Here is a 20,061-nt window from a genome sequence, read left to right as displayed (position 1 = left end):
TGTATTCCGAAATGATTTTAGAAACAGGTTTAAAAATACATTCCTATAGTTGATTATGTTTCAAAATTGTAACTCAGTTTAAATGGAAATGTATGCAGGTGCATATGAATAATGTGCATTTATTATTTGACATTACGTTGAAACTTTATTGTTCATTAGTCAAGCATGTGGAAACTCGACAAGATAATTGCCGTTAATGGACAGTCATTTGAGTTCAACTAATAGGTTGCATAAGTGAAATGCTACCAATCATTTACATAACCACATGGGAAACTAATTAGTGGTTTCGTCTCGACTGGTCGTTCCACGTAGACCGTCATACGGCATTCGTCAATATACTAACAGTGAACAATGAACAAAAAAAAAGAATCAGAGAAGCTAATTGTGTACGATGTAGTTTACGAGAGCAGAACTAGGGCTTGTTAATCAGCCCCCCCCCCTTTCACCTGCATAGAACAAATCAGTTTACTTGTAGAAGCAGACATTACATTTTCATGTTCTAAAACAAGCGCTCATCAGTTATTTGCTCACGTGACGTTTACTTGTGAATGTTTAAATCGCACTACTCAAACTGATGCTGTGTATATAAGCATTCGTCGGAATATGTCAAAATACTATGAAGAGAGAGAATGCAAATTCATTATTAGTCTTGGAATCGTGGTGTTCATGCTTTCATCATGCGCAGATCGTTTTATATTCTTCCCTAACAAAAACACCTCACTTCGTCAATTCGTCATCATTGCGTTTCTTATATTATTATCAGTATCACGTCTTTCTTTTGAATCCATTCCTCGGCCGAAACGTTATAAACGCGCGTTTTAGGGTGCATTCTAATACAGTACTCAGTGAATTGCGTAATTAACGGACGTACTTATTCAGTAACGGACATAACATACTGCAAATAAACCGGTTGCAAAGACGGAAACACTTTTTTATTATGCAAATAAAGTTTTAAAGCATATACATATTAAATAAAGCAAGAATGTGGCAACTGTATTGATTGACAACTGAGCGGTCAAATCACGCGATAACTTGACCCGCGAGATTATTACATTCGTCTGGAACTGGATCTTGGGTTCAGTCAGGGATCGATCAATAAAACGGGTAATCAAGTATATATGAAATGTACAATAACATATACTTGCTGAATATACATATATTGCGGTGACTCAGTACGGATTGCTTTTAGGTCTCATACCAACAATTAGCCGTGGTTGCTTTTTAGCCAATATTTTTTCCCCATTTCGTTTGTTCTGAAACGCGATGTGTGAGGGCGTACTTCAATTACATCAGCTATTGGGCTCGCATATGATGCTTTGTTTATTGACAAATAACGGTCACTTATGGATCTGGGACACTCTTGATTAGACACTTCGAAGCTGGCTGATTTTCTGAGAATATTGAATGAAGAAAGTCTGACAAATCTATGTGTTTTGTTTACATCCATTTTGTAGGACTTTGAGCCGGCGAATCTGGGGTTATCTGGCAAGAATTGTATTACATACTTGTGGTTTCAACAAATTAAATCAATATTTTGATCTTTTTTTTTTTTTAGAAATTCACCCAAACGCTAATTTGTCGTCTATGGAATTCTAATTAGTGATATGAGACCTGAATCAAGTCTTTTGCTACTTTGTACAGAACTAATGACAACTCAAACGAGGCATTATTGTATTGACATCAACTATTGATGTTTATTTTTTTTCAGCACGATCCATAAAATATGTACACAAGCAAATCACTCACAAACCGTACTCAGTGCTTTGTGTAATCTAGAAAAGTTCTCATTTTATTTTGTCCCTTAAACCTTAAATATATTTTATCGGACATCAGGCCGTTTTCGCAGTGTTGTGAGTAAAGAGAGGCTCTTTGCAATCCTGGCACAGTTTCTTGAATTGATGACTATAAATTTATGTCGAAATCTGAATCCAAGGCAGTTATATAACAGTTATAGTAGATGCGGCAATTTCACAAGTCAATCATTTCCTATGTATATTCAGCATCGTGGTGTATTGGTTGTGAAAACTCAGTAGAACGTGGTCTGTATCTGCAAAAGAATCATACACAGCGTAAACGTAGATGACGATAGAAAATATTATCATCAACCGTACAAGATGTGCATTGTTTTGGAGGATTTAAAGATAATCGGACGAGGCGTGCGGAAGCTTCGTTAGAAGCTGTTGGATATAATTGTAACAATAACACACTGACCAGTTTGCAGAGCAACGCCAGATTTGTTGTATTTTACTGTCGCTGCCATATTATTCCAAACATCAAAACATCAACATTGCACGCTAAGTTGCTGACTGAATTGTTATACGCGTTTCGAGATCGATACATGATTTAGAACTGGTTAGTTCAAATCATTTTTACGAGGTTGCGTCGTTCGGCTAAAATGACACTCACCAGGCACACCATCTGCTATGTCCAGCCATTTCATACTGTGTAAATACGTAACTTTGTCATTTATTATATAGATATGTATAAGATTGAATAAAATAAATTGATAAGCTGGTCTAGTAAATTAATAATAGGGTATCTCACGTTTACGTTTACGTTTTGCGCGCGTGTGCGTGCGCGTGCGCAGTGACTGGTTGGTAAGAACCGGTCGTACATGTATGCGTCCCTATTGATACAAGAACTTGAAGGCAACATTGGTTTAGCAGATCGAGAGCTACATTTGTTTTTAGCTATTCGCACGCTGGTTGGCAAAAATGGGATAACACGGCGTAGGATCATTCGAATATTAATGCGACACGATTAAAGCAAACTACATTTAGCGGTATATTTGTGATGAAAATAATATCTACTTGCTGCTTTCATTACATTTGACTTGAATTTATAGCGCTACAGTCCTCGCGTCACGTTCTGTTCGATATGGGACCCACAGTAACGTATAAAACGCGCATAATATACAATGTTTGTTTACACGAAATTCGAACATGCGCTGCGTGACGACTGTAGCGCTTTGATTGAACTGCAATTGGGAATATTCATCGTGTCAGAACCAATAATGTCGAGATTACTGCCGAGATAAAAAGTCTAATTAAATTACGTGAGTGCATCATTTCACGGTAATGGTTTGACACTTAATTTCGAATCTAGCCTACATCCGAGTCAGATGTATTGTCACGTGATCATAAACATTGCGCGAATGCCTCTCCTTGATGCAACATACGTGATACGAATAATTAATGAGAGCCACGTATGAAATAATAATTTATATAGCTTATATATAATTTACCGTGCCTTTCTTGCAAGTCAATTTTGTGTACTACTTGTTAGTATCAGAGGTACATTATACCTCTGTTAGTATATAATAGACCATTTTCCGTTCACTGCGAGAATCCCGCGTTATGCGTGAAATCGAACGTAAAAACAGGACAAACAAAGGTCATAGCGTCGTAGAGGCGTCAAACATCGCGTGGGATTCGACAAATGCGAAAAGTATTTCGGGGGACATTTCCATGCTTAATAATGTGCTGTCCACATTTGATGATAGGCAATTTCGATAAGTAGGAGTATTCGGAAGCAATATTGCTCTGTCGAAGATCGGCCGGTCGATGTGAGCTATGAAATTAAGAAATTCGAGTTCAAAATCAAATCATTCGATTTTTGCGACAAACGTTCGACGCGCGTCTTTCATGCATCTCCCGAGATCTCGCAATTGTACGGAAAATCACCTATTGTAATTTCGATTTTAGAAAGATTGATACCAAAGGCAAATAGCATAATAATCTCCAAATTAACGACCAGTCTAAATATCAACCAAAACTGCAGAAAGTTCTCACGCGACACATACAAGTACATACACGTGTTTTCACTCGAAAGACGATTTATTCCCCCCTGACATTGTTATTGACATTTTAGCTTTTGTAAGCTAGTGTCATATCCTCGGGGGCGGAGCTACGTCACTAGACGTTCCACGTTGCTACGACGCGCACCACTGTACATGCATTTCTATGGGCTCTGTGCGCGCTGCTGTGGAACGCCGGTCGAGCCGGTGAAAATTCGAGAAAACAACACAAACTCAACTTTGAAGTAATACCGAACAACCAAATTTATATATGTTACACACGTAGGACTAATCTTGTTACACTGTTCAGGGGAGTCTCAACAATCATCCCAAAGTACCGTTTTCTGCGAGTTTTGGGCCTTTGTTTTCACCGCCGCGGGTTGCCAGGCGGTGAAAATGCCCGGATGTCCGCCCCCGAGGATATACGAATGATCTCTCTCACATACACCCATGATTATCATGTATTGGTCACAAGAGTGTAAGAATGTAATTTTATTTTTTATATATGTTACAAGGCTGAAGGGCATTTTACCATTGTTATCCATGGCAAGAATATATCTCAATATCTCGATACTTTGCTCTGTGACATCTCTAGAAGAAATGATATATATAGGTGATTTTCCGTACCATTGCGAGATCTCTGCGAACGTCTGCCGCAAAAATCGAACGATTTGATTTTGAACTAGAATTTCTTTATTTCGCAGCTTACATTGACCGGCCGATCTTCGACAGAGGAATATTGCTTCCGAATACCCTTACTTAATCGAAATTGCCAATCATCAAATGTGGACAGCACATTATTAAGCATGGAAATGTCCCCGAAATACTTTCGCGTTTGTCGAATCCCACGCGATGTTTGACGCGACTACGACGCTATGACCTTTGTTTGTCCTGTTTTTACGTTCGATTTCACGCATAACGCGTGATTCTCGCAGTGAACGGAAAATGGTCTATTGTCTCACAATATACTTATTCATGTCTAGAAGTATTAAACAAGTGACATTATATTTACTGGGTTTCTAATGTTGAAAGGTTTTGTCATGTGGTCTGTGGAAATCGCTGCTAAATTGCAATTGTATGCAAGTTTTTCTCAAAAAACAGATTAACAATGAACCAAAAAAGTTGACTGATACTAATGAGACGATTAATTATAGATAAGTCTTAATACGAAATATTGTCACCGATATTTGCACTAAAATATGCACACACATCAAAAATGCACGAGTAGCATTCTACGAGTACCTACATTCAGAAGCCACTGTCAACACTTATCTAATTCGACGCACAAACCTGCATTACGGTGAGTTCTGTGAGACGCCGTCTTCTACTACTTCCTACCCCACGGACTGTAAATCTGAGGAGGTCCCTCGCAGTACATATTAACGCACTTATAATTTTTGCCGAGTTTGGCACAGCTATCGTCGTCTTCGCCGCCTTTGTTTGAGTCACACGGAATAATGAGTTTGAAGCCACCGCATACGCCGTTGCCGAGACAGAAAGGCAAACCCGGTGACCTGCAGTCGGAGTCCCTGTTGCAGTATACGAACGATCCATACGGCTGAAAACATGGAGAATAAACCCGCATTAACAGTTATCGACTTTGCACAGTTTTATTGGGATGAGAAATGTTAAAAAAAAAAATACCAGAAAAAACATGTGTCCAAAATAATGCCATAAATTATTGACAATTTCAACCAAGTTAACATTGGGTGAATTGCATTCTGGGATGTACATGGCACAGAACAACACGTTACTTTGATGTTTATAGCACTGTCTCCTATAATAAATTTCTCGAAAGCCGATTCAAATGTAGGGCACAACTAGGGACGATTAAAGCCTGTTATTTATAGACATTTTGAATCACGCAATCCAAAAACTGAAAAAACTGTAATCTTAAAAGTCGTTAATGCCTAAGATACGTGCACCGATAAATTGTCAATATTACTTAAAGTAAATCACGCGTGTGTATAGTAATACCCATAAAGTATGGAATTCGTATGTTCTTTTTTTTTGTTTTTTGTTTAAATTGCCTTGAGAACACCAATAACACTGTCAATATGACAGTTCAGCCGAATTCGTTATAGAGCGCTCTTACTGTGCCCTCTCGTAACATACGTATATTATTATACTTCACTTAAAATGGACACAATAATGTTTACTAGTATATATCATTCGCTCAGGCTGAAAAGAAAAGTTCCGTATAATTCAATTACTGCTTGGTCAGTGGCTAATTTGCATATCCTCTAAAGGGGCTTTCAAATTAATGAATAGTTAGAAGGTCATCTCTGTCGGATACACGACGCCTTGGGATTCCCATCGCATTTACCGGGAAGACGTTTTTATACCGATGGGAGACAAAATGTACTTCCAGAGTGAATAATTCCTGATGGCTACGCTAACTCTGAGGTAGCATTTGCGTACTTCGGGGAGAATATTCCCTGAATGTAACAACATACCAAGTTTAAAAGCGTTTCATCTGGGTTTTATGCACAGGTATTTGCCTAATTGCCGAGGAAATAGTCTCCGAGTGGAACAAAGCAGAGCGTGTAGCGTATTCGCCTGCGGATACAAACACGTACGTTTGCATCATATTAAGTACTGAACATACATCCACCCACCTATCGTACACTAATCTACAACAATATTCTAACATGCGACTAATTAATATTTGAATATACGTTTTTTTTTTTGTTTTTTTTTTGTGTTAATAACAATTTTTTTTCCGCAATAAAGAAAAAGATACAGAGCAGATGACAAAATCCCCCCTAGAAAAAAAGAATGTACATGACAAATGTTTTTATCGTAGACCTTATTTGCAAATGACCGCCTAATTTTTTTTTTTGATAGCGACAGAGCCAAGTTACGCGAGTCTCATGCTCTCAACGAGATCTTGACGGCCATTAAGTGTTAGAGTCGAATACAAATGTTGCAACTACTAAGCATATCGGAATGCAATATGAAAGAAATTTCGCTATATTACACACAGTCCAAGTGATTGGCAGCGCGAGTAGCCAATTAGATGATGTCTTACATTAATGAAAGACAAGCCATGATGTTACTGGACATAACTACCCATTACAATCTTTAAAACAGCTGGCCTGAAAGTTTGAGTGTGTTGTTGAAAAGATGGTGTTTTAAGCAGTGAAGTCACAAAACAGGTGTGGTCCTTGCTTCTCGAGTCGTCGGTGTCAACAGATGGTGGAAATTAGAGAATGTTTTGATGATGAGAGGGGGGGGGATTGTGTTAACCTTGCTTAATCCTCGAATTTAAATAATTAAAAGCAGCTGACGTATAAGTAACTACACCATGGAGCATCCGGGAGTTATTTCGGACGCCCTCGCAACACCTCATTTCCCGTGGAGTTTCCTATACTAATATTAAACAGATTTGTTATCAATATTAACAATGCATATTTTCATTTTCCGTAACATAAAGGTGTGAACCATATTACCTAGATGAGGATTGGTAATTCAATTTCAATTCAGTTCAGTTTATACCTTATTTTTTCCCGTCAAAATATTGTTGTAACATGTTAAGTATCTTTCGATCATGGTGTATAGCTTAATTTTCATCCTAAAGAACACATTTTTCCAATGGCTACAGATCTGATAACAAAATTATGAAGAAAACTGTGGGTTTTGTTTTGTGATAGCTGACATATGTTGACATGGTTAAGACAAATCCCATGTTTCTGTCGCTCGAGCGGTAGTCGTGAGGTGCCGCTGGGGTTTGTGGCGATCAATACAGTAGATTATTTGTTTTCTTTTTAACGGCATATTTGTTTTCCGTGTGTACTAACAAATCGATGACAATTTTAGGTTTCGAATGTATATAAATTATCCAGTGGCTCAAGGCCTTGGTCGAAAATAGAATAGAACATTACAAACAGTTTTTTTTTCACGATTTTTTTAAATGCCTTTGCATAATTCTGCATGATCTGCATTGGCGAGATCTCGCGTGATTTGGGTTATATCATGACAATCAACTGACAAATCCGTAAAATATTTTGAATGTCGATATATGCAAGCCCGATGAATAAACAACACTGGTTGCCAAGGAACGGCTATGCGCAGTAGTCACCATACCTTGCAACACTGAGTTTAAAACCGCTCGTTACGACATTCTCGTATGATAGAGCGAGTTAGAGGTGGAATTTAAAATTAAAGGTAGTACACCATTAACTTAAGGCACGATTGATTGAATAATGGATTGGTTGCAGTGTGAAGATGTCACAAGATACGTCAATACGGACATACAATTGGTAGAGAAGCTGGCTGGCAGCAAACTCCCCGAAATAGTAACAACTTCTTTAAAAACATGTTTTCATGGTGCTTATTAAATTAACTCCTCAACATTCATTAGAAATTTTGTTTTTATCAATATTGTGTATATTGAATTAATATTCACAATGAACATTGAATAAGAGAGAATAATTGAATTATACATTTTCTGGGATAAGTGTATATATCAGACCAAGATAATTTAGTTTAGATTTTTTCAATAGAGTAAAACAAAAACAATTCACGTTTTAGAGAATACATTGACCAATAAATAAATAAATGTACTACGTGTCATGACGAATTATTACCAGGAAAAGTCTTTTCATTTCACACTAAATGATTTTTAAAGAAATTTCTTTAGATTTCATTGCGATTTTTAAAAGTACATTTTATTCTAATAATTTTTAATTTTCCGTCAGATTCTGTAAAGTGCTAGGCATGTACTATATTGTTTATGTATATATGTGTACATACTCACAAAAGCCGTGGAGTAGAGAATTTTAGGTTGCAAATAGTAAATAAACTAAAAACTGAAACTGAAGCTAATATACATTTATACATTTTAAGTATTAATTTTTTAATTTGTCTGACCATGGAGGTAAAAGACAGTTTTTACCTCCATGGTATGACCGATGTGATTGAGTGAGTGAAGAAACACGTATACCGTTGAGTTGTACTTAGTTGTACGGTTTCTGCCAAAGTCCTCTATCCAAACGTATACGATATGTTACGCCCAAACAGGGAACTTGTCAAAAATTACTATTAAAACAATAGAACAATATTCATTAAATATGCATTAAGGACGAAAACATACATATTTTAAAATGGTTGTTCAATACTACATACTGTAGACCAAATCGGGCTATGATGTATCATGAACTAAAAATAATTTGCAGATCCATCGTCCGAATCGCACGGTCCCGTGTTTTCGACCTATATAGACCTCTACGCGATACCGTGCGGGATCACATCGGCTAATTGCGTATCTTAAGCAGTGAGATCTAATCCGGCGCGCCTCGAAACAAGGCGCCCAATCAGCTTCGACGTACCAAATTATAAAACAAAATTCCACTTCCTGTTTTTGTCGCTATGAAGACATCCTTCCCACACAAACTGCGTCGATTGCCTGTACCTGATGAGGCTTGAGGGCACCAACACCGAAAACTTTCGCAATTTTATCATCAGAAATATCACGATTCATGAGTGGGCGCCGCCATTTTGTTTAAAATGAAACGCCAAAGAGGGATTTGTAACACGCAAACTGATTGGACAATGATTGGCCGCAACTGACTACTGGCGATTGGCGAGTCATTGTATTCACCATAACTATACCTTCTTGGATATTCTCATTAAGTCTGGCATGTGTATGATTTTTGGAGGCCATTGATTGGATAGAACCTATACGAGCAGGTCAATATGTATGTAGCACACGATCTGATTGAACTGCTACTCCGTATGGAGACCGCTGACTGGTTGATTGGGACAGCAACCGATGTGCAATTAATGGCGTAGGAACTGATATAAACTGTCTCGTGACATTATACATGGCTATTTCATGTAACATTTTGTGTTTCAAGTTATGTTGACCTAATATCTCAAGAAGCTGCGAGCTTGTGCGCAGCGAACTGTTTACGCTAATGTGTTTGCAAGTGGCCGGGAAAGCACAGAGGGACAACCAGTTACGTGAAATTGCACACACACAAACACTGCCGGATATTCCCATTTTTGGATTGGGGTTTATTATAGCTATTTATATTGTTTTGAGATAAATTTTTATGATAATAAATGTTTATATAATTTATGTGAACGTATTCCTTGCATTTGCGTATGAACTAGTCCATATAACAATTTCTAGTAACACCCATTTCTACATTGTGAATCAGCCATGAATATATCTGTTATGTGCTTGGTCATGTGGTAACCAGAACCAACACAAGAAGTTGAGATTACGTGTTGGCGTCTTTATATTTTGGGGTTTCTTCACAATGGTGACAGGGGTTGGATATGTTTAAGTGACTACTTCAAACAACCCAGTGTAATTTTGACCATGTTCATTCACAATGTAATCTTCTCAAATGTTTATGCCCACCCGTATACAGAGCATTCCATCTTTACCTAGATAGAATAAATATCCGTGTTGTATAAATTTGTGTTTATTTGTATTTATTTCGTATATGTTGCAGTTTCGAATGCATGTCCTCATGCCCTCGATTGTTGCGCACATTGTCGCAAATCATTATCACTAATACGCCTGCGCAGTTAGTGTTATTGTACGTACCAAAACAACCAGTTCACATGCGTATTAAAGAATTGCATTGTTTCATCGAACGAATACTCAGATATGTGTTTTCATGTCAGGATTCAATGTATTTATCGTATATATTATCAATCAACTTGAACAATATTAAAAATTCCATGTTCTTGTTCATATTGCATTTTTACCAGAAAATAGTTAAGAAATTTCAATCAAATTAAAAAAAAACCTAAGTGAAAATGTTTGTTTCGTACACTCAGCATTTCTATAGAGCATAGTCGATGTTTTGAGTCCAGGCGACAAATTTATGGTGATTTCCAAATGATGGTGATTTTGTGTTGAATATAATTCGCAAACAGCGGTACAGCATATAAGCAAATAATCTCGAAACATTGATCAAATGTCTGGGATTTGAAAGGGGGGGTCTTTTGAGGGAACTGGTTTAAAACAACAGAAATAATGAAAATGTGACCGAAAAACCTGTGCGTCAAAATATTTCAAATCAAAAAAAAAAGAATAACCAAAAAAAAAAAAGAAAAAAAAAAAATACATGATTGCAGGTGTTATACATACTTACATATGCGAAGGAATCACGAATGAGACAACATGACAAGACTACCATAATAATTACTGGTGAGTACTTCATTGTATAAGCCGATGAGTGGAAAGTAATGTAGAAACTATACTCAGCTCAAGTTATTAGCAATGTCATACGATGTAACTTCGCTTAGAAATACCGCCTATATAGGCAGTGTTGGATCACTCTACCTGATTGCACGCGTACACACTATATGAAGTCTCACGCGTTCTATTTAATACTATCACACATGGGACATGCTAATGAAGTCGCTAAAAGTCTAACCTTCATGTCAATCGACTAAATAATAATTAAATTTTAACTTCGTTAAGTTAACAGCTTGGAAGGTATCGACCCCTTCACTAAGTATAGTTACCATCCCTCAACTAAATAGTGGATCTATCTTGGTGAACGGCGCCTTGTGTATTTTTACCAGTCGATGCCCGGGAAGCAATCGCGTTGTTATGGTGATTAACGTAACATAACGAGTAAGCTGCAAAATACAATCCGTGGAGTTTATTAATTTAGGTAATTGTTTTGCATTTACATATTAAAAACAATAAAATAGTTTCTAAATGCCGATGCCGTGTATTTGTAACAATTTACTGCAGTATCCATATGCAACGAGCACACTAGTTATTAAATATGGTTTATTAGATTCGTCAACAATTCAAGTTCATAGATAATGGTGTACATTGCAACCTTGTGTATTAGCATTGGTACGTAGGAGGTTTACATAGCATGATGTGGACCGCGAGATTGAGGGAAACTAAACTACGTACGTGCATGTACCATGGAAACCAAGGATATACCGCATCCCCTCAGCGATGTGCCTATCCTAAATAGTGAGACAATGTTAAAAATGATTTTTGTAAATTGAAAATAATCACGAACTGTGAATAGGGAATTGCGATCGTGTCTGTATCATTGACAGAATGGCACGAATTATCATGATAACAAAAAATATACGAACATATCGCATTGCCCGGATATAGGGATTACCAGGGATTAGAATGCTCATTAGATACCAAGACCAATTGTTACTCTGTGACGGTTTACGAATCTCTTGGCGGCAGTTCATCACGTCTACAACAAGTTTGAATTGTAATATTGATGTTCTGTGTTCAATTGCCCGCCCATTGTCGCATACGTATCCATGGGTTATTCACATGCATCTCAGAGTGATATAATATCTAGCGACGACACGATACGGAATATCAAAATAAGTATATCAAGCACTGGTATATGTGACAAGTACAGTGTGTATCAGTCTGTACACACACACATACATGGCCTTAATATGTAATGAACATATGCATATTTTAAAAAAACTTAAACATCACTGAGAACCAATCATTTTTTATATACAATCCACCCAGAAGTCTGTTGCGCATGACGTTACTAGTTCGCAATGACATGGGCAACTATTACGTAAACATATGTAGTTCAGCGACCTGGAGTTCAGTGGCATATGTGGATGTACTGGTGGCATATACATGCTACACTTCTAGGCTGAGGTAGGTACTCCGTGGAATAGACCATGTTATTCGCTCGCATTGACACGCTGAACTGGCACGGAATCAATTATAACGATATGGGTCACTTCGTCATATTGATTATAGACCAAAATTACGTGTAACCTTGAGACTAGATCGTATCGAAATCCAAACTCAACCGTATATTCTGGTAGAACTTAACAAAATACAACGATATTTCCTAGTGCGATTATGTCCACGGCGTTAGTTATCACGTGAAAACAAATGCACGCTGATGATTGGTCGACGAGATACCCCAAGCACGTGATCGCGGAGAAGTCAGATGCACTAGTTACGAAGACACAATACACCAACAATCGGAAATGCATTTGCACACAAACATCCAAAATGGTACCCACGTACAAATCGGAATTGTAAATTTATACGGTACGTACCCATAAATGGCATGTACCCACATAACCACAATGGTATCAAACAAACGCAGCACACACATACGATAACATGCACATTATTCAGAATGATTCACAAACACAAAAATATGATCACGTATCGAGATTGAAATTCACACACTCAGTAAAACCAACACCTCCCAAATGATACACACGCACAATGAAACCAGCACATCGAAAATTAATGACATCCGATCGAGTGCACAGAATGTTATCTATGTGCCCAGAATAATGCTTATATGGTCAGAATGTTACCAACGCGGACAGCATGTCACCCATACAAACAGAACGTAAGCCACGTGGGCAGAATGTCACCCATCCGGGCAGCACGTTAGCTATGTGGGTAGATTGTTACCCATGTGGTCAGAATGCCATTCATACGGGCAGAACGTTAGACACGTGGTTAGAATGTCACCCATACGGGCAGAACGTAAGTCATGTGGGTAGATTGTTATCCATGTGGTCAGAATGTTACCCATGTGGGTAGATTGTTACCCCTGTGGTCAGAATGTCATCCATACGGGCAGAACGATAGACACATGGTTAGAATGTCACCCATACGGGCAGAACACAAGCCATGTGGGTAGTTTGTTATCCATGTGGTTAGAATGTCACTCATACGGGCTGAACTTAAGCCATGTGGGTAGATTGTTACCCATGTTGTCAGAATGTCATCCATACGGTCAGAACGCTAGAAACATGGTTAGAATGTCACCCATACGGGCAGAACGTATGTCATGTGGGTAGATTGTTATTCATGTGGTCAGAATGTCACTCATACAGGCTGAACTTAAGCCATGAGGGTAGATCGTTACCCATGTGCTCAGAATGTTACCCATACGAGAAGCACGTTAGACATGTGATCAGAATGTTACCATACGGGCAGAACGTTATATATGTGAGTAGATGGTTATCTATGTAGTCAGAATGTTATTCATGTGGCCAGAATGTTTCCTGAGCGGGTAGAATGTTATCCATGTGGCCAGTATGTTTTCTAAGCGGGTAGAATGTTATCCATGTGGCCAGAATGTTTCATAAGCGGGTAGAATGTTATCCATGAGGCCAGACTGTTGCCCAGGCGGGTAGAATGTTATCCATATGGCCAGAATGTTTCCTAAGTGGGTAGAATGTTATCCATGAGGCCAGAATGTTGCCCAGGCGGGTAGGATGTTATCCATGTGGCCAGTATGTTGCGGAGGCGGGTAGAATGTTATCCATGAGACCAGAATGTTTCCTAAGCGGGTAGAATGTTATCCATGTGGCCAGAATGTATCCTAAGCGGGTAGAAAGCTATCCATATGGCCAGAATGTTGCCCAGGCGGGTGGAATGTTATCCATGCGGCCAGAATATTTCCTAAGCGGGTAGAATGTTATCCATGTGGACAGATTGTATCCTAAGCGGGTAGAATTTTATCCATGTGGCCAGAATGTTGCCCAGGCGGATAGAATGTTATCCATGCGGCCAGAATGTATCCTAAGCGGGTAGAATGTTATCCATGTGGCCAGAATGTTGCCCAGACGGGTGGAATATTATCCATGTGACCAGAATGTTGCCCAGGCGGGTGGAATGTTATCCATGTGGCCAGAATGTTTCCCAGGCGGATGGAATGTTATCCATGCGGACAGAATGTATCCTAAGCGGGTGGAATATTATCCATGTGGCCAGAATGTTGCTCAGGCGGGTGGAATGTTATCCATGTGGCCAGAATGTTGCCCAGACGGGTGGAATGTTATCCATGAGACCAGAATGTTGCCCAGGCGGGTGGAATGTTTTCCATGTGGCCAGAATGTTTCCTAAGCGGGTAGAATGTTATCCATGAGGCCAGAATGTTTCCTAAGCGGGTAGAATGTTATCCATGTGGCCAGAATGTTGCCCAGGCGGGTAGAATGTTATCCACGAGGCCAGAATGTTTTCTAAGCGAGTAGAATGTTATCCATGTGGCCAGAATGTTGCCCTGGCAGGTGGAATGTTATCCATGTGGCCAGAATGTTGCCCAGGCGGGTTGAATGTTATCCATGTGGCCAGAATGTTGCCCAGGCGGGTAGAATGTTATCCATGCGGCCAGAATGTTTCCTAAACGGGTAGAATGTTATTCATGAGGCCATCATGTTGCCCAGGCGGGTAGAATGTTATCCATGAGGCCAGAATGTTTCCTAAGCGGGTAGAATGTTATCCATGAGGCCAGAATATTGCTCAGGCGGGTAGAATGTTATCCATGAGGCCAGAATGTTTCCTAAGCGGGTAGAATGTTATCCATGTGGCCAGAATGTTTTCTAAGCGGGTAGAATGTTATCCATGTGGCCAGCATGTTTCCTAAGCGGGTAGAATGTTTTCCATGAGGCCAGAATGTTGCCCAGGCGGGTAAAATGTTATCCATGTGGCCAGTATGTATCCTAAGCGGTTAGAATGTTATCCATGAGGCCAGAATGTTTCCTAAGCGGGTAGAATGTTATCCATGTGGCCAGAATGTTTCCTAAGCGGGTAGAATGTTATCCATGAGGCCAGAATGTTGCCCAGGCGGGTAGAATGTTATCCATGTGGGCAGTATGTTTCCTTAGCGGGTAGAATGTTATCCATGTGGCCAGAATGTTTCCTCAGCGGGTAGAATGTTATCCATGTGGCCAGTATGTTTCCTAAGCGGGTAGAATGTTATTCATGTGGCCAGAATGTTTCCTAAGCGGGTAGAATGTTATCCATGAGGCCAGAATGTTGCCCAGGCAGGTAGAATGTTATCCATGAGGCCAGAATGTTTCCTAAGCGGGTAGAATGTTATCCATGTGGCCAGTATGTTTCCTAAGCGGGTAGAATGTTATCCATGAAGCCAGAATGTTGCCCAGGCCAGTAGAATGTTATCCATGAGGCCAGTATGTTGCCCAGGCGGGTAGAATGTTATCCATGTGGCCAGAATGTTTCCCAAGCGGGTAGAATGTTATCCATGCGGCCAGAATGTTTCCTAAACGGGTAGAATGTTATCCATGAGACCAGAACTTTGCCCAGGCGGGTAGAATGTTATCCATGAGGCCAGTATGTTTCCTAAGCGGGTAGAATGTTATCCCTGTGGCCAGAATATTGCCCAGGCGGGTAGAATGTTATCCATGAGGCCAGAATGTTGCCCAGGCGGGTAGAATGTTATCCATGTGGCCAGAATGTTTCCTAAGCGGGTGGAATGTTATCCATGTGGCCAGCATGTTTTCCAAGCGGGTAGAATGTTATCCATGTGGCCAGAATGTTTCCTAAGCGGGTAGAATGTTATCCATGACGCCAGAATGTTGCCCAGGTGGGTAGAATGTTATCCATGAGGCCAGAATGTTTCCTAAGCGGGTAGAATGTTATGCATTTGGCCAGTATCTTTCCTAAGCGGGTAGAATGTTATCCATTAGGCCAGAATGTTACCCAGGCGGGTAGAATGTTATCCATGAGGCCAAAATGTTTCCTAAGCGGGTAGAATGTTATCCATGAGGCCAGAATGTTGCCCAGGCGGGTAGAATGTTATCCATGAGGCCAGTATGTTGCCCAGGCGGGTAGAATGTTATCCATGAGGCCAGAATATTTCCCAAGCGGGTAGAATGTTATCCATGCGGCCAGAATGTTTCCTAAACGGGTAGAATGTTATCCATGAGACCAGAACGTTGCCCAGGCGGGTAGAATGTTATCCATGAGGCCAGTATGTTTCCTAAGCGGGTAGAATGTTATCCCTGTGGCCAGAATGTTGCCCAGGCGGGTAGAATGTTATCCATGAGGCCAGAATGTTGCCCAGGCGGGTAGAATGTTATCCATGTGGCCAGAATGTTTCGTAAGCGGGTAGAATGTTATCCATGTGGCCAGAACGTTTCATAAGCGGGTAGAATATTATCCATGTGGCCAGTATGTTTCCTAAGTGGGTAGAATGTTATCAATGTGGCCAGAATGTTTCCTAAGCGGGTAGAATGTTATCCATGAGGCCAGAATGTTGCCCAGGCGGGTAGAATGTTATCCATGAGGCCAGAATGTTTCCTAAGCGGGTAAAATGTTATCCATGTGGCCAGAATGTTTCCTAAGCGGGTGGAATGTTATCCATGTGGCCAGCATGTTTCCCAAGCGGGTAGAATGTTATCCATGTGGCCAGAATGTTTCCTAAGCGGGTAGAATGTTATCCATGAGGCCAGAATGTTTCCTAAGCGGGTAGAATGTTATGCATTTGGCCAGTATGTTTCCTAAGCGGGTAAAATGTTATCCATAAGGCCAGAATGTTACCCAGGCGGGTAGAATGTTATCCATGAGGCCAAAATGTTTCCTAAGCGGGTAGAATGTTATCCATGTGGCCAGTATGTTTCCTAAGCGGGTAGAATGTTATCCATGAGGCCAGAGTGTTGCCCAGGCGGGTAGAATGTTATCCATGAGGCCAGAATGTTTCCTAAACGGGTAGAATGTTATCCATGTGGCCAGTATGTTTCCTAAGCGGATAGAATGTTATCCATGAGGCTAGAATGTTGCCCAAGCGGGTAGAATGTTATCCATGTGGCCAGTATGTTTCCTAAGCGGGTAGAATGTTATCCATGAGGCCAGAATGTTGCCGAGGCGGGTAGAATGTTATCCATGAGGGCAGACTGTTGCCAAGGCGGGTAGAATGTTATCCATGAGGGCAGAATGTTGCCCAGGCGGGTATAATGTTATCCATGTGACCAGTATATTTTCTAAGGGGGTAGAATGTTATCCATGAGGCCAGAATTTTGCCCAGGCGGGTAGAATGTTATCCATGAGGCCAGAATGTTTCCTAAGCGGGTAGAATGTTATCCATGTGGCCAGTATGTTTCCTAAGCGGGTAGAATGTTATTCATGTGGCCAGAATGTTTCCTAAGCGGGTAGAATGTTATCCATGAGGCCAGAATGTTGCCCAGGCAGGTAGAATGTTATCCATGAGGCCAGAATGTTTCCTAAGCGGGTAGAATGTTATCCATGTGGCCAGTATGTTTCCTAAGCGGGTAGAATGTTATCCATGAAGCCAGAATGTTGCCCAGGCGAGTAGAATGTTATCCATGAGGCCAGTATGTTGCCCAGGCGGGTAGAATGTTATCCATGTGGCCAGAATGTTTCCCAAGCGGGTAGAATGTTATCCATACGGCCAGAATGTTTCCTAAACGGGTAGAATGTTATCCATGAGACCAGAACTTTGCCCAGGCGGGTAGAATGTTATCCATGAGGCCAGTATGTTTCCTAAGCGGGTAGAATGTTATCCCTGTGGCCAGAATATTGCCCAGGCGGGTAGAATGTTATCCATGTGGCCAGAATGTTTCCTAAGCGGGTGGAATGTTATCCATGTGGCCAGCATGTTTTCCAAGCGGGTAGAATGTTATCCATGTGGCCAGAATGTTTCCTAAGCGGGTAGAATGTTATCCATGACGCCAGAATGTTGCCCAGGTGGGTAGAATGTTATCCATGAGGCCAGAATGTTTCCTAAGCGGGTAGAATGTTATGCATTTGGCCAGTATCTTTCCTAAGCGGGTAGAATGTTATCCATTAGGCCAGAATGTTACCCAGGCGGGTAGAATGTTATCCATGAGGCCAAAATGTTTCCTAAGCGGGTAGAATGTTATCCATGAGGCCAGAATGTTGCCCAGGCGGGTAGAATGTTATCCATGAGGCCAGTATGTTGCCCAGGCGGGTAGAATGTTATCCATGAGGCAGAATGTTTCCCAAGCGGGTAGAATGTTATCCATGCGGCCAGAATGTTTCCTAAGCGGGTAGAATGTTATCCATGAGACCAGAACGTTGCCCAGGCGGGTAGAATGTTATCCATGAGGCCAGTATGTTTCCTAAGCGGGTAGAATGTTATCCCTGTGGCCAGAATGTTGCCCAGGCGGGTAGAATGTTATCCATGAGGCCAGAATGTTGCCCAGGCGGGTAGAATGTTATCCATGTGGCCAGAATGTTTCGTAAGCGGGTAGAATGTTATCCATGTGGCCAGAACGTTTCATAAGCGGGTAGAATATTATCCATGTGGCCAGTATGTTTCCTAAGTGGGTAGAATGTTATCAATGTGGCCAGAATGTTTCCTAAGCGGGTAGAATGTTATCCATGAGGCCAGAATGTTTCCTAAGCGGGTAAAATGTTATCCATGTGGCCAGAATGTTTCCTAAGCGGGTGGAATGTTATCCATGTGGCCAGCATGTTTCCCAAGCGGGTAGAATGTTATCCATGTGGCCAGAATGTTTCCTAAGCGGGTAGAATGTTATCCATGAAGCCAGAATGTTTCCTAAGCGGGTAGAATGTTATGCATTTGGCCAGTATGTTTCCTAAGCGGGTAAAATGTTATCCATAAGGCCAGAATGTTACCCAGGCGGGTAGAATGTTATCCATGAGGCCAAAATGTTTCCTAAGCGGGTAGAATGTTATCCATGTGGCCAGTATGTTTCCTAAGCGGGTAGAATGTTATCCATGAGGCCAGAGTGTTGCCCAGGCGGGTAGAATGTTATCCATGAGGCCAGAATGTTTCCTAAACGGGTAGAATGTTATCCATGTGGCCAGTATGTTTCCTAAGCGGATAGAATGTTATCCATGAGGCTAGAATGTTGCCCAAGCGGGTAGAATGTTATCCATGTGGCCAGTATGTTTCCTAAGCGGGTAGAATGTTATCCATGAGGCCAGAATGTTGCCGAGGCGGGTAGAATGTTATCCATTAGGGCAGACTGTTGCCAAGGCGGGTAGAATGTTATCCATGAGGGCAGAATGTTGCCCAGGCGGGTATAATGTTATCCATGTGACCAGTATATTTTCTAAGGGGGTAGAATGTTATCCATGAGGCCAGAATTTTGCCCAGGCGGGTAGAATGTTATCCATGTGGCCAGTATTTTGCCGAGGCGGGTAGAATATTATCCATGAGGGCAGAATGTTGCCCAGGCGGGTAGAATGTTATCCGTGAGGGAAGAATGTTGCCCAGGCGGGTAGAATGTTATCCATGAGGCCAGAATATTTCCTAAGCGGGTAGAATGTTATCCATGAGGCCAGAATGTTGCCCAGGCGGGTAGAATGTTATCCATGTGGCCAGTATGTTGCCGAGGCGCGTAGAATGTTATCCATGAGGGCAGAATGTTGCCCAGGCGGGTAGAATGTTATCCATCAGGCCAGAATGTTTCCTAAGCGGGTAGAATGTTATCTATGTGGCCAGAACGTTGCCCATACGTACACCCGTGTGAGAAAATATATACTGACAATAACATTGACTAATATG

General features: G+C 40.8%; 1 long non-coding RNA gene across 1 annotated transcript; it reads right to left on the bottom strand.

Moving 5' to 3' along the window:
- Nucleotides 1-910: 910 nt before the first annotated feature.
- On the bottom strand, nt 911-11,086 carry LOC144351311 (uncharacterized). The gene is made up of 3 exons (XR_013420414.2): nt 10,909-11,086; nt 5,087-5,354; nt 911-2,047 (listed from the first exon to the last, which is right to left on the bottom strand). It is a non-coding gene; the product is annotated as an uncharacterized LOC144351311 (long non-coding RNA).
- Nucleotides 11,087-20,061: the final 8,975 nt, after the last annotated feature.

This window comes from Saccoglossus kowalevskii, chromosome 9 (genome assembly GCF_978046115.1).
Source record: "Saccoglossus kowalevskii chromosome 9, keSacKowa6.1, whole genome shotgun sequence".
Taxonomy (NCBI): domain Eukaryota; kingdom Metazoa; phylum Hemichordata; class Enteropneusta; family Harrimaniidae; genus Saccoglossus; species Saccoglossus kowalevskii.
The sequence above is the reverse complement of the archived record's forward strand: the minus strand, read 5'-3'. Positions and strand labels throughout refer to the sequence as shown.